Consider the following 16,970-nt stretch of genomic DNA (forward strand, 5'->3'; position numbering starts at 1 on the left):
CACAACTGCAATAGACCTTATGTCAACATTTACAGGGTATATATGAATAATGAACAACGATTGGTACTGGCCGTCGGGCTGTGTTCAAGACAACTTAACCATGCCGTCGCTAGGACATGCACATCCACTTGTGGTTGGCACTCGAAATGGGGCTTATTTCATTATTTATTCAATTGCAAACTTTCAACTTAAATGCGTTCAGAGATGGACAGGTCCTTGAGAGTCTATCGGTCAGTTGTTGTTGTTGTTGTTGTTGCTCCTGCTGCTGAAGTGCAAATGCAAACAATTTACTTTGTCATTAGACGAACAATTTGAGCACACTCTATAAAGCATACACCCCACCCCTTGCTCTGCATCCTTCAGCCTTTGTTATCTTTTGTCAATTGCTGCTGTGTCCGTCCTCCTGGTCGGCTGCTCATTTCAGCTACAAATGTCAGTTTTCGCTTTTTTTTTTCCTTCTCAATTGTTGCATTTTTATAAGAAGAAGCGCAATAACAAAGCAAGCAGAAAACAAGCTAAAGTGATTTAGTTGCAGCAAAGCCGACTAGTAGATATCCTCTACTCCTGCGAATTAGTTCTTAAATAGCTTATGTGTTTATTATGCGATCGTTTTATTGACTTGAAGTTTGTATTCAGATATGGGAATATACCTAAAATCGAATCTATGACAATTATGTCTCTCTCTCTTTAGTTTTGTGGAAAACTACATAAGATTTACTAAAAGTCAATACTCTAGCTAATATTCTAGATAGTATTATATGTTAAGAACTGCGATCCTAGATGTTATATTAACTGAAAATCGATTTAGGGAAAGACCCGAAGGTACTTAAGAAATGTATAATATATGATTACAGAAACGTCTGCACAATTTCAATATGCCTTTGTTCCAGCTATTTACAGGGTATGCAAAAACAGATAAAACCATTCACAGTACTTTGCACATTTTCGTTTAATTTGAATTTTTCTATGCAAATACCGAGCTATAAAGGCAAAAAATACGACAACAAAAATTTCCACAAATTCGAACATTGTTTTTTTTTTTGTTTTTTTTTTTTATTTGGATTCGTTCTAGCAAGTTTTCGGGTCTGTGCCAAATTGTTATTGCAATTTTCTTTGTGTCTCTTGTGCATTTTCCAGCTAGCCGCTTGCCGCTTGCAACTCTCGCGGTTCATTGCGCCTCTCGTTTATATGATATTCGCATTTTTGCCCCCCCCCCCCCCCCCCCCCCTCAGCCCGTCAGCCCCATCTTCACATGACACATACCCTGCTAACATGTATTTGATGAGTTTGTCATAAAGCTTACCGCAACCTGCTGCAAATTGAGAAAATATTTGCTTTACTTTTCATACTAAATAAATTTGTATGTGGCAGCTGAGCTGTCCAAATGAAAATCTCTATTCTAGGAGTTGAAAAAGGTTTCGGTTAAGAACAGTATAGTTTATAACTATATGAAATAGTTATAAAAATTATAACAATAGTAAACTTTCTTTTAGCTCAGCATAGTATTAAATAAAGCTCGACTTAATTATGCATATCTTGGCTGAATTATCATTATTAACAAAGTTTTCTTTAGCTTGTTTTAATATTAATAACATGTCAAAATTGTATATTAACAAAAATGTCTTATTCTAAAGAATTCATTAGTTTTATTCGACATTTTATAAAGCTTGGGCATTTGTGCTAAGAGAAAGCGAAGTTATATTTCATTGATTAGGGTATTGTTTCAAAGAATGGGTAACCATATATTATGGATAAATAGTTATTCCCCGCATTTGTTTTTGAATGCTTTTAGTTGCTATTATTTTATCATTAAATAGTATGAAATATGTATATATATATGAGACGTATCAACAAACGAGTTGATATCTAAGATCATATCCATTTCTATGCCAACTATTGCCATGATGCTCTGCCTAGTTCCTCTCTCTCTCTCCCTCTCTTGCTTAGTTTTCTCTCAACACACCTGTAAAGTCGTATTCAATTGGATAACTCTATTAGATATGACGCCTGTATAAATAACGGATGGGAAGTAAAGCTCTCTTGAAAAATGATATCTTCGCCTCATTGTCTTTAAGGGTATTGAATCTTCGGCGTGCCGTGGTTAGGCGTTCTTTCCTATTTTTGCATTAATTTTCGTTTTGTGCTTTTCAATTTCAGTTGAAAATTGGATGAGGCAACCGAAAAGCGGGTGCATTATTTAATGGGCGAACGCTAATCAAATTGGCCTGACTAATTGTTATGCAAAAACCGAAATGAGGCCATAACAATCAATGCCAATAAACTTGGTCAGGCGGGCTTTGCATGCCGCAGGCTAAACGACACTTTGATTTAGTGCAAGGACAACAAAAACAACAACAAGGACATTGAGAATAGCGAAAGCCAAAATATCAGCATAATAAAATAAAACAAAAGCCAATGTCGACGAGGGGGGGCAACAAGAGGCAGTCGGCAACTTTATGGCCAACATAAAAATCCGTTTCTTTGTCACGCTTACAGCCCGGGCCGGACGCGGCCGGAATCTCAAATGACAGAGTTCTACATGCAATCCGGGCGCACAGTGCGTATACGCAACGCGAGGCGGCAACTTATGAGCCCCGCACACAATTCAATAGTTGTTGCTGCCGATTACCGGGCCAACTTGTTGCCTCGACTTGTTGTTGAAAAGTTTTGCACCTAATGCCCACATCAATATGCAAAGCTGGCCAATTTTGGCATAAGACGCAAATCAAACGCGCTGCGCTAAGCTGCCTTAAAACTTAAAGTTCATTTAACTTTTGCAATCATCAGCCATATCCGAGGCATGCCCCTTTGTGATTTATCAAGAAGTTGAGCAACTTATTAGTGCAGATTGTACGACTTATAGATGCACTAAAAGTACGTAAATTGCGAATCAATAATCTTGCTAACTTGATAAGATTCAATCAAGGGCAGCACTTATGGAAGGGCATATTGGAGTGGCGTTTGTTTATGAATTGGAAGCAATTTGTAGACTTCAATACGAGCTACAGCTGCTGATTATGTCTAACTTGGTCTGGAACTAAAACTAAGCTACGCAAGTTCAACCCACGGAAACGGATATAATAATTGGTAAGTCCTCTCTAATATTCCAACTGTATTCATATTTGGATTTCACAATAAGACCTCTGTAAAACAGTTGTCTAAGTCCAGGCTGCAACTGCATAGTTAATTCCAAGCCCAGTTCTAAGTATCACTTAATCAAATTAGACAACGAAATTCTCGACAAATTGAACTTCAATCAATTAACATTTCGTTAGATCTTTGCTTTGATATTGTCACGTTTTTCTGGGGAAACCACTTTCAAATAATTATGCCATTAGACAAGTAATTCTTTATAACTCGTCAAACATTTTCTATTTTTGGAGCTTAATAGCTGAATGCCATATTTCCATTGTTAACAAAGCAAACTGGACAATCGTTTTGCTGTAGCTTCAGGTCAAACCGACACGCGCCAACATTGTGCACAATCCAGCCCAGCCTCACACACAGGGCCAGATAGCAATTATCTAGGCAAGTGAGCGTGTAATGGGCCCAAGCCGACGTTGTCTGGTTGCCCTTTTTTTTTCTTTTTTTTTTTTTGGGCTTTTATTTGTTATACCCTGAGCCGAATGGGCACGGTGTATGATAGCATTGTATAGTTGGGAGAAGAAAACACAGTTTGCTCGTCTTTAAGAATGCTTTGAAGTGGTTAACTTGAGGAGCTAGTGACTAGTTGCTATAAAGTCGAGTTTATCAGAAGTAGAAAACGAATTTTATTCGTTTTCGACAACTTTTCACATTTACGAAATATCGATAAATATCGATTTTGAAGAATAGCTGAAAACTGCAGCTAGAAATACTCCACTTTACTTTTATTTAAGAAAAACTTCCACTATGCTCTCCAATATAAAGAGCTATTGACTAGTTGCTATACATTCGCGTATATTATAAGAAGAAACTGGATATTATTCGTTTTCGATATCTTTTCACATTTATACAATATCGATAAATATCGATTTCATAAGAATACTTAGAGTTAAGTCTTGATATACTCAATTTGGTTCTCACTCTCTGTTCACGCTGATAATTTCATATAGATCGGACAATATGCACAGAAGGAAGCCTGTCCCTCTAGTATCTCCTTATTGTTCCTTGTTGCCGCTGCTAAGTAATGGGTATTTGCTCGTCGTACACTCATAATTGCTTTAACATCTTCTCATTGTTCATTGTTGCCGTTGTCTTGTTCTGCATTAAAATTGACCAAATGATTTATGATTTGCTGCTGCTTCTGCTGCTGCTGTTGCTGTTGCTGCTTTTCAATAATACGCTCTGTCCGGCATTAAATTTTAATAGCCTTTTGGCAGGCGCAAGTGTAGCATTTCCGGCAAATGCAAAGCAAAAAAAATGAATTTATGAAGTGGCTTCAATTGAGGCAAACGTTTGCCATAAATTTGACTCGGATACGTTTGATATGGATTTATGCACTTGTCCTGTCGCTAGTTTTGAGTGCGGCTAATGCATATTTATGGCACATTGCAAGTGCTCTAATTCAATGATTGCCCAATAACTGTGGCACCGAGCCGGGGTATGAGGGCCTTGGGTTTTGTCCTCAATCAATCATAATTTGTAACTGTCAAGCGGCAAGTGGCAAGCGTCGGCGTCGTCCTCGTCGTCGTCATTGAGTGATGAAGTTGTCGCCGCGACAACCAAAGCCAAAACTCAACAAACAGTCGGAAACGGAGAGTCGGAGTCGGCGACCAGGACTCCCCTTAGCCAGTCCGTACGTAGTTCGAGTCCCGAATCCGGTTGTTGCAGTGTCTGGGCATTGTCTCTGTGCAAATGTCACCTGTGTGGCTGTGCTGGGGCAGCTGTGGCAACTGTTGGGCATGTGTATACAACATTTGGCTGCTTTGCCTCTTCACGATTTCGATTCGTGCATTTTTGCGCGCAAACAAAAACAAAGCCAAGTTGACAGCCGTCGCATCGCATCACATCGCATTGGCTGCTACTCTCAGCGCGAATTTGACAAATGTCTGACAAATCCTGTCAGCTCCTATACGTATATATATATATGTGCCATATATACAGCTAATGAAAGCCAATTGCCTTTGAGCTTCAGCCCGGCCAAATCTGTGGCACGTGCCAGCGCTCAGCTTTAACTTTGCGTTTGTGTTCATCTTCTCTTTCCTTCGATGTTACTTAATGCTATACCCTAGGTGGCAGGGGCTTATCAATTTCGGAAATGGCGTAGACCTGGCTAAATACGATCTGATTTCTTTAATCCTCTTGCGTTAAGCGTATACAATCTTCGGCTTGTAGTCAGCTGCTTATTTTGTTTTGATTTTTCACTTTTTCCTATTGACTATTTATGATTTGTTCACACACGCGTAGCCAAAAACTGTGCGACTTGTTATTCACAACAGGTAAACAATTTATAAATAATAAAATGCTTTTTACTATTAGGAAAAACACTTGCCGGGAAAGGTCTTCAATTGCGCTTTTGTAGGTTAACTATTAAGCTATGCAGTAATTCAATTTGTGGACATTTTTGAGAACCTTTTCAGAAAATTTCACCCGCAAGTGTGGAAAATACGTAGAAAACGTTTGCGTTGCAAATGGTTCAAGAGTCTTAGGGGCAAAGTAAAAAGCAAAGCAAAAGTTACTTCCGATCGACTTATTTTTTCGTGACTACATAAAAATTTATTCTAAACGTATTTTGGCGATTTCGTTAATTCCACTGGCAATTGTGGAACATTGGCGAAAAGCAGTTGTATGATATTTTATTGTTTTCAGACTCTTTTTCCAATAACTTTTTGGAAATTAATTTTGTGTTTCACACATTTTCCTAATTTTATCTCTTTAAGGTGGAAAGTGCGAGTGAAAAGTTAAATGTGTGTGAAGTGTAAGCTTATTTTCGAAGATTCTGAGGAAAATTCAGTTAAGATGTGTTTCACACGTTTCACAAAATCCACGCCTTTTCGACGGAAAATGTGTGTCGAATAATTTTTGGTGTCCGTCTTCAAATTTGTTTTTATAAAAACCTTCATAAAAACTACTTCCGATGTTTTTATCGGTTTTGGAAATTCCACTCGCAGCTGTGGAAAATTGGCGGAAAACACTTGTAACTTTCTTTCGTTAGAATCCGATTAAAATTATTACAGACGTGTTTCACACTTCCTCCAAGATGTAAAAGGAACAAATCTTAATATGCGCAAAGCTGGATAATACCCGATTTGCAAGCGAGGATTATTTCAAGTAAAATCTTTTTAATTCTTAGAGAGTTTCTTATCATAAAAGAAACCAATTTTGTTTTCTTAATGCTAAACTAGACATTTAATTCCTCAGCTGTGGTAGCAGAGTGTAACTAATTTGAAGTATTGCTTTGACTAGGGACACACAAACACATACATGTATATACATACATGTATGTGTATGCGCATAGGCCGGGCATTTAAAGTCCTGCCTCGCTGGCGAACTGCCTGGTCAGCTGTGATTTGTGTCGAAATGTCGAGCCCGGGCACAGTCAAGTAAATCAAAGTGAACTGAGCCAAGGTACAGCTACGCCAATACACCCACACACACACATACACACACAGGCACACCTACACACACCAACAACAACAACTAGAACTACATTCGAGCCGAGAGTTTTCTCCTTTATTTGGCTGCCATCGGTCATTTTTCATGTTGGCATGGCGGTCGCCTGGGCCACTCACAGAGTGCGGTAGGAGCGGGTGGGCGGGTAGATTGTTAGGGTGTTTGCTAGTCGAGACGAATGTGATTATTGATTGGTGTTCACCTAAATTCATGGCTGGCTTGAACGCTGACGAATCATCTATCTAACCATGGCCAAAAGTCAAAAGATTCGTGAGCGTCTCTCTCTGTGTCTGTGTGTGTGTGTGTGTTGCCAATCGATAGGTGCCCGTGCATGTGTGTGAGCGTATTGTGGTGTCATTCGATGCCATTATTATCAGCACAGAAACAATAGCAGCAGCTGCAGCCAACGAGGTGTGCATGTACGAAGGGGACGGCTAGGGGTTGAGCTGGGATAAAGTGTATCCATCAAATACAAGTTTGACGTTTATGTGACATTTGAAATCAATTTGCACGACAATTGAATTCTCAATTTTTGAGTGCAATTTGTTATTGTTTGTTGTTTTTGTTGCGATGCACGCACACACACACACACACACACACGCGTAGAGGCGTGTATCCCAGGCATACAGCAACCGATGTGTTTATATGTCAATTAGCAATTTATGCGCGCAATTTTCAGCGTTTGCAATTTTTCAATGCCATAAAGTGTTAAAAGGGTATCAGGATATTGTGCTAGATCATGTAATAGGCACAAGGCGGCTTCTTTGACTCCATGAGGTATTAACATTCTTGCTCCGCTGAGCTAATCTGGTCAAGCCCATCCGGTGGGATGAACTCTAATATATCCTGGGAACTGTAAAAGCTAGAGACTTGAATTTATGAAAAAATCATCAGGATCGGACTACAAGCTCCAAGGTTAAGCAAGAGAGAAAGAATAGAGGACTAAGAAAAGAGAAAGCACAGAATATTTCTTTAACGGCCGCTCTACTTTTAGTTGAGGGCATCTACTAGTCGCACATACCCGCCTAGAGCACTGCAACATGTTTTTTCATATCATTCATGAATACCAAAGTGAATATTTAATTGGCAGCCGCAATGTATCCATATTTGTGTGTGCGTATTCGATGTCAGCTAAGTGACATGCAAATGCATAAACCGCAGTTTTGCACCGCAAATTAAACAAACTCATGCGAGCTACTTTTCAGCAGGAGTCTAAATAGATAATCACGAATCGTTGATTGAATGATTGAATCAGCATCAAATTCGCAAACAAGCTGCGATACATAATTTCTGTTCCTGTTTTGCATTGTTTATATTCGTTTACAGTAATCTATACGCAAAATATGTATGATAATTGGCACGGAATTAGCATAGTTCAACGTGGAAATTTGCACACATCGCGTACATGTTGCAAGGGCTCAATTTCCGTTTGTGCTCCAAAACTTAAATTAGTGCTTGTCATGTGTGCTTATTGTTGTGGCTGTTGGTTTTGTTGAGTTGGGTTAATATCAAATGACTTTCAATTTAAACAAAGGCTTTAAGTTTAGGCCACTTTGAATTTAAAAGTCTTAATAATTAATTAATCATCAATAGTTCATCTTAGTTTTGGGTACTTCTCAAAAGAATGTATGTACTTAGTTTATGGTATCGAAGATATCTACTCTTATACATTTTATATTTCACTTTTCTTTCACTTAACTGTGTTGTGAAATGAATTCGAATTCACGCTTATTCCATATTTGTTCAATATTCGAGGCGACTTTTAATTCAAGTAATTCATAATAAGTTGAGTATCTTAAATATGCCTACATATGTTGTCAACATGTATTATAAATTCTCCAACTTCGTTGCAAAACGAATTCGAATTCACGCTTATTCCGCTTTTGATTTGTATGCGACGCAAAATTGTGGAACAAAGAATCCATATATTGAATTAATTATCAAGCAGAATGTCTCAAATCTGCGTACATATGTTGTCAAAATATATTATCATATAGCTGATTTCGTTGTGAAACGAATTTGAATTCACGCTTATTCCACTTTAGACTTTATATAAATGTATTTTATATACCAGGCGACTTTTGAAATCGGCGATATCTGGGATTGTTTATCAAGCGTATGCTTACCATATGAATAGGTATGTATTCAAAATACCAAATGTTTAAATTATTATCGGAATTCGCTGTGAAACGAAATCGAATTCACGCTTATTTCACTTTCTAAGAATCCATAGAAGTAACAAGTTATGAAGAAAATTGTCTTTAATATGCTTAAATATCTAAAATCAGCTTAGACCTAAGGAGATTTGGCTTCTATGCTGCTTAAACTGCAATGCTTAAATCTATCAGTGGAGACATTTGGCTTTGTTTTTGATAAGCCCTAAAAGCAGTCGTGTTCAAAGTTTCAACATGCCTTGTGGCATTATTGCTGGAGCCTTGCCGCTGACAAACATGGTCAGGTTGCCTAGCAGAGGTCTGGATCTTCATTTTAGGCAAAACTTTTTGGGCCAGCATTTATTGCAAGCCAAAACGGCCAAAACAAACATTTGCCTTGCCAAGAGCTGGGCCACTGCAGCAGTCGCTGGTTGCAGCTGTTGCCACTGCAATTGGCCAGATTTATGTTGTCTAGCCGCAATTCGAGCTGTGCTGCAACTCGTCTGTCTGTCGTCTGTGCCCAAAATACCTATTTCAAAGCTGAAACAAATGCCAACGCTTAATTATGAGCTGTAAATTCAATTTCTGGCAATGCCTGTCTGAGAATCGAGGCAGTTTTAACGCGTATTATTTGGCTTCAACGGCAGGCTCTTGCCTGTTGCCTGTTAATGAAAGAAGCGCTGCCTGCGGCTCATTTTCCGGGAATTAAGTGCCCGCCCGCCCACGCAATCGAGGTGTCTGTTTTTGCTGGGCGTGGCTGCCTTTGTTCCTGTCCCTGTTGTCTTGTGTTGTGTGTGTGCGGTTGCGGCTGTGAATCCTTCTTACGCCAAGGCATAAATTCTCCAACAAAATGGCGGAAGTAATATTTTTCATATCAGCATACGCTATGTAAGCGCGCACACACAAACTGAGATTCACAATTCCTGCGAGGGTCGCTCGAAAGGTTTTGCCAGCGTGAAGTCTTGAAGTGCTTGCCAGGCTAATTTTTCTTTTGGAATTCCCTTGTCGGTGCGTGGCTCAAATCTAGTTACAATATATTTAAATTTCACTGAAAAACCAATTCAAATTCACGCTTTTTCCACTTTCAGTCAGTGTATACTTAATAAGATTTGTTAAGCAGACGGTCGGGACAACAAGTTTTATATATTTAACGAGTTTTTTTGCCAGAACTTTTGAGTCCACCCAGGAACTATAAGTATATAAGACAGTGTATGCTAAGGTCTGTTGCTCGGGCTTTACCGGTGTTAGTTGTTGTTGTTGTTGTTGTCGTGTTGGCTACTGCGGAAGTGCGCCATGTCCGCATATCCGCAAATGCCCAGTCGGTAAATTTAAATGCTCATCCTGGCCAGAGCATGCATATGCGCATGGAAATACATGCAGTTAGAAATAAATGTATGTGTCTATGGGTGCAAAGATAGCATATATAATATTTAGTGGCAGCTGTTGCAAAGTTTTGGCTTGCTGCGAGTTGCGTGTTGCTTCATTGCCGCCGGGCAGCGGCAACAATCTTGTTGGTTTGGCCATGAAGTTGGCAACAGGGCCGGCGGGAATCCTGCTCGTGTTGTTGTTGTTGTTGCTGTTATTATTTATGCAACGGAAAAGGGATGTTGACTACTGCACAACGTTAGCTTTAAGATGTTTCCCCCCAAGCGTCGGGCATTGCCGGAAGTTTGGCACTTGCCACATGGCCAGAGAGAGTGAAGAAGGGGGCAAACAACAGCACCGCAAATCTGCATGCAACACGACTTGCCACATGTGCATTTAAAATGCTTATAATTGGATGCAGTTGCCCCCGACAACGCTTAGCGCACTTGCCCAACTTTCAGCTATTATGCAATTTTCCGCTGATTTATGATGCGCTCGCATAATTTTATTAAATACGCGAACTATGCTTCAGTCTCTTGGCAACTGATGGCCGCTCAGTTGGGTACCGCGAACTTGCCGGCACGGCTCTAATTATTGATTTCTGCTCAACAATGGCACAAAGTCATAGCAAGAGTTCTCGAGTGAAGAGTGCTGGACTAGCAGATACCCATTAACCGGAACTAAGCCCAAGCTAAAGAGATTTCCAGATGACACACCTTCTTCTTGAGAATGTGTTCTCTAGCTAAAAGCTTCATTTAACTTTAAACGCGCCTAAGCTGGTTAATAATCATCTTTACCCTAGAATCAAGGCTAGAATCTAAGGATCATCCTATTTTGAGCGGAGCTGCATTTTTGTTCGAGCTTCAGATTAGTCAAGAATCCAATTTGGCCAAAACTTCCACTTAAAGCAATCCCAGTCTGTTACATCTGTCTGCATAAATGTATGACAAACATTTTACCCAACATTTAATGGGTATGCTGCATAGAAAAAGCAAAAATCCCTAAAAGCCTAGACCACAACATTCACCTGGCAAAATATTGCCAAAAATGTGGCGTTTGATAATTTATCATTCTGCCAGTTTGGGCACATATCTCCATAAATAATATTTATAGACTACTTTTGGGCACGAATCCTTTTGCGCTGCCCGCTGCTGCCCCAACAAAAAAACGCTCTCGACTTAATCTACATAATTTCTGCTGCGTCCCTTTTCACAAGCGGTTTGATTTACACAGAGGATAATCATTAAGAGGCAACAGCAAATAAAAAACAATTTTTAGTTTCTCTCACATTTTTTTTTATTTGTTTTTTACGCTCTGAACCCATTGAAAAGGTGTGAGAAGGGTATATTGTTTTTGTGGCAATGTATGTGACAGTCAGAGGTAAGTTTCTCGAAAACTACTTGATAATTGAAATATACATGTGTTCTCCTAAGCTATAAGCGAATAGGGTACTTCTTTTGAGTTATCACTGAAATTTCTAAACATAGAATATCGATAAAAATACAAGATCGATAAATATCGAATACAGATAAATATATAATATCGATCATAATCAAATATCGATCAGTGTTGAATGTGGACAAATATCTAATATCGATAAATACGACTATCGATAAATTTCGCATATCGACATTTATCGATTTTGAGTAGAATTAGTGCTAAACACCTATAGTTTATAAGGTGTATAAATATTTCCCTTCTTGGATACCTTTCCCCATTCTCCCCAAGGTTCTCCCCATAATATGGTATGTGCACACTGTGGTATGTCGGATACCCTGTAAATTTCATAAAATTTGCACTTTAACAGCCAAAGTTTAGCAGGAATGCACTTCTTATAACTAGTGTGGAAGAAGAAGCATAGCCGCATTTCCCCTTCCTGTGCAACATATCTCCTAGTCTGGCACTTCCGATACGAGCACTCTTGTTTGCGTTTGTTTATTTGTTGTTGGCAACCCTGTTTATTTATTTACACAGAAAGTAAGTAACTAGCGTGTTTTTTTCGGGTAGGTGGGGTTGAGGCTGGTTTTCAGAAAGGTTCAGTCGGGTTTAATAATATACGAGCGTATAAAACACCGGCTAACGATTAGAGAGCATCAGGCTGTTGCCCTTTATTGTTGTTGTTGTTGTTTGTTCTTTGGTTGCTGCCACAACCCTCCAATGTTGTTGTTGCTTTAGTTGATGATGTGTTTTTGCAACTGTGCGCCTGAAGTTTTTGTGGCATCGTTTACATAAATGCCACACGCACAGACACACACGTGGCACGCTCCTAGACAGAAGCCCGCCCTCCCCCTCCCCCACTACAAACAAGCGCAATGAAAACCTTCGAAAACAAAAAAAAAAAAATTAAACTTTATATGCAAAGCCCGAGCTACCCCACGATTATCCTTTTTTAATAGACTCATAAAACGGTTATTAACTTTGTTTGGCCATTGCACAAAAAGTCATATATATACGAGCATTACGATATATTTATAAACGGGCATATAGTGTTTCATTAAAGTCATTTCATGGGGCTGCGACAATCCCCGCGACCCTTTGCCCTGTTGCTCGGGCTGCCTCGATTTATTATGTTTTGCATAGTTTTTTGTTCCTGTTCGTATACAATTTTCGAGCGAGAGACGAGCAAAATATGTAGGGAAATTACATTTGACATTAATAAATGAGCTAACGCTGCCGCGTCGAGTCGTAGCTGATGTTCGAGCTGTTGAAGCTGCCGCACGATGATGCATGCCCCAAGTTTCTCTGCATGCGCGCAGTGACTGTCAAATTGATTGCAGGCAGCATATTGATTACAGTCACGGGCTTCCATTCTTCAATACTTGCAACAAGCCAAGCCCTCAACGTGTCAGCTAATTGATAAGCTCGAAGTACAGCTCTCACTGGGCATCCGATTATCTATTTTGATCTGGCAAGTCATTTGTTTTCCTCAGGTCGTTGAGTCTGTGATTGAAATATGAGCTTATTATCTGCTGCAATAAATAGTTCAAGTCTACGCGATTATTGGATTCCCATGGGCGAAGAAGGGGAGGAAGAGAGCAGCAAGAACACGGGAGGGAAAAGAGGACGAACGCGAGAGAGAGCGCGGGAGACCAGAGCGAGAGCGAGAGCGAGAGAGAGCGAGAGAGCGAGAGCGAGAGCGAGAGCGAGAGAGCGTATTAACTATATCTCGTATATATATATCTCTATATATATCTATATCTATATCTATATCTATATCTATATCTATATCTATATCTATATCTATATCTATATCTATATCTATATCTATATCTATATCTATATCTATATCTATATCTATATCTATATCTATATCTATATCTATATCTATATCTATATCTATATCTATATCTATATCTATATCTATATCTATATCTATATCTATATCTATATCTATATCTATATCTATATCTATATCTATATCTATATCTATATCTATATCTATATCTATATCTATATCTATATCTATATCTATATCTATATCTATATCTATATCTATATCTATATCTATATCTATATCTATATCTATATCTATATCTATATCTATATCTATATCTATATCTATATCTATATCTATATATATATCTATATCTATATCTATATCTATATCTATATCTATATCTATATCTATATCTATATCTATATCTATATCTATATCTATATCTATATCCATATCTATATCTATATCTATATCTATATCTATATCTATATCTATATCTATATCTATATCTATATCTTTATCTATATCTATATCTATATCTATATCTATATCTATATCTATATCTATATCTATATCTATATCTAATCTATATCTTATATCTATATCTATATCTATATCTATATCTATATCTATATCTATATCTATATCTGTATCTATATCTATATCTATATCTATATCTATATCTATAAGTCTATATCTATATCTATATCTATATCTATATCTATATCTATATCTATATCTATATCTATATCTATATCTATATCTATATCTATATCTATATCTATATCTATATCTATATCTATATCTATATCTATATCTATACCTATATCTTTTATCTATATTTTGTATCTTTATCCAATATGTATTTGTAGCTTTGCAGCTCACTTGTTGTTTCTGATTTCGCGACTGGCAAATGCAATTTTACTTCAACTTCGTCGCGTTGCACGCCCAAAAGCTTTGCAGCAGGCAACAAAAAAGCAAAACAAGATAAATGAAATTCTGATGCAAATTTGATTTGTTTGTAAATGTTCGACGCTGCAAATGCTAGCAAGGAAAAACCCCGAACACTGTCGCATAGAGACCCGCTCTCAATCCCAGTTTCAGTTTCTGTTTCTATTTCTGTTGCAGCTGCAGCTGTTGCGCTGATCACTTGCAAAGTGTTTCTGTGTGTGTGTCCGTGTGTGTGTGTGTGTGTGTGTGCGTGCAACTCAGTGTTGGGGCAGCAGCAACATGTTGCCAGCCAGCAGTTTCTCGTTTCATTTCAGTTGACATTTTTATGCGCGTATGATTAATTATGCAATTTTGCATTTGGTTTGGCTCTCGTTGGGGGTTCAGCTCCCGCCCCCTCCCCAGCTGTTGCCAGCCCCTGCTGGACTATTATGCGCTCTGTTAAGGTCTCTATCGCATCAATCAGCATCAACATTGCCACAGTCCAGTGGCAGCTACCGAAGGACTTGCTTGATGAGTCCTTAAAGTACTGCCTGCCACATTGTGCTGCAATTAAATTTATAGCCAAAGTTGGCCACATTAATGTTTAGAAACCAACAATTTTCCGCCCCCCAATTAGCTGTCATTAAAAGGGCCATCAAACCATTTACAATTGACTATTACCAGCACTAAAAGTCTAAACATACTGCGCGAGTTATTTAAGTTAATGCAAATGCAGCGATTGCCGCACATAACCGAAATGATAACAAAACTTAATCACAGCGACTCATGCGATTCTCGGCGTGACTAAGCGCCAAACGTGATAGCTGGACAAAACTTGGGACTAGGAATTTGCACGCAAACTGCTATGAAAAAAAAAATGTGCAAATAAGAAAAATACGTCAGAGTTGAGCTGTGCCGAAATTTAAATACTCTAAACAGAAAAATGAGAAAAGGATCTTAACTAACATAACATATATGATATAATAGGGAGTCATCCATATGGAGTATTACGAGTTAAATATGCTCTGCGAACCGAACACCATGAGAGGCTTAGTTGTGTGAGCTTCGAACCATCAAATGGAAAGTCGCTGGTTCAAGTGAATCTTTTTTTCTTATTAAATAATGAACGTGTCTCAAGTCCCAGCCAATTATCCAAATGTACTGGTAATACCAGTGAGTCATATAAGTCGGACTATTAAACCGAAAGTCGCTGGTTCAAATCAAGCTTATTCTTATAATTGAATAATGAACGTGTCTAAATCCTAGAAAAGTATTCATATATTATATATGCTGGTAATACCAGGTTATGTGTCTGCGTGTCGAACCATCAAACGAAAAGTCGCTGTTTCAAATGAAGTATTTGACAAATATCTATCCAAATGCGTCCCGAAGTGCATAACATAATAAATAATACAGAAAGAAAGTGTATTTGAAAATAAAACGTGGCAAATGGAGTTGCCGTTTTGCATGCAATGCTTGGACTCTGACTGTCTGATGCTGGCTGTTGTCCTTTTCTCCTGTTCCTGTACTAAGCTGGGCGCCAGCCACGCCCACTGAAAGCCAGACCAAACTGTGCCGAGAATCGTAGAACAGTTGTACGCAAATAGAGCAGCCGAGCGTCGCATTAATGCCATACAGCCCATCTGAGGCACGTTTCAGTTATTAACGGGCTGGTCGCTTGTAAAGTGCATGTGGCCTCTTAACTGATGGAGGCGTACGTTCTGCGTCGGGTTGGGGGCGTAACGTGACCAATATGCTTGTCACTGCCATGATAATCAGCTTTGTGCATGCCGCGAATTGGTCAGCAGTTGTGGCCACTGTCTTCGCTTGTCCCACTATTGCATACCACAGCCCAGACACGTCCAGTTGTTGTCTGTTTGTCCAGGCGTTACGCACGTTGCCACAATTATGCAGGCACTCTGGCGGCTATTGAGAGCGCAGCTGTAAGCGTCATGCAAATATTTGCCCAACAAATCTGACGTAACAACGCATCCGTGCGAGACTTCCTTTTAGCTAATAGATAAACGTCTATCTAAGTATATTTATATGCATTGAGCTGGGCATCAATATAATGCAGCTTGCTTGAGCTACAGGCTCAGCCAAATTGCTTGTACACTCGCATTTTGCTTCGCAAACCTTTGCTTGGCACAATATTTATAAATGTTTTATCTATGCGCCAAGTGCACTTGTGCAATTCGCGACAGCTTCAGACAGATGCAAAGCAGGCAATCGATCCATAAGCTTCGCTTCTTTTTTATTTAATATTAATTTGGCTCCATTAACAAGCACACAATTGTTCGTTATTATAAAGCCTATTATTGCCCTTGCAGCTGACATATTTGCAATGCATATTTTAACATATCGGTTATTATTTCCATTTAAATCCAAAACAAAGTCACATTTATATCTATATAGAAAGAGTTATTGTAGAAAATTGAAAACGCTTGAATCAACAATTTTTGTGGCACAATATTTTGTCAATTGCAATGTTTATTATAATTCAATTTAAACCGATTTGTGGTGCATTTATTTGTGCTGCAAAACGAACACAAAAGAAAAAATATTTTTATAAATACGCAAACTTTCCATTTTTGGCAGATTTCCCAGCCGTTACGTATGCGAGGCACATTGCGTATACGCGATGTAAGCCACATGACAATCGAAATGAAATGAAATTTTTAAAAAGCGCTTTAAAATATATATGTATTTTA

This window comes from Drosophila novamexicana, unplaced genomic scaffold, assembly GCF_003285875.2.
Source record: "Drosophila novamexicana strain 15010-1031.04,08,12 unplaced genomic scaffold, DnovRS2.1 tig00000564-arrow-pilon, whole genome shotgun sequence".
NCBI lineage: Eukaryota > Metazoa > Arthropoda > Insecta > Diptera > Drosophilidae > Drosophila > Drosophila novamexicana.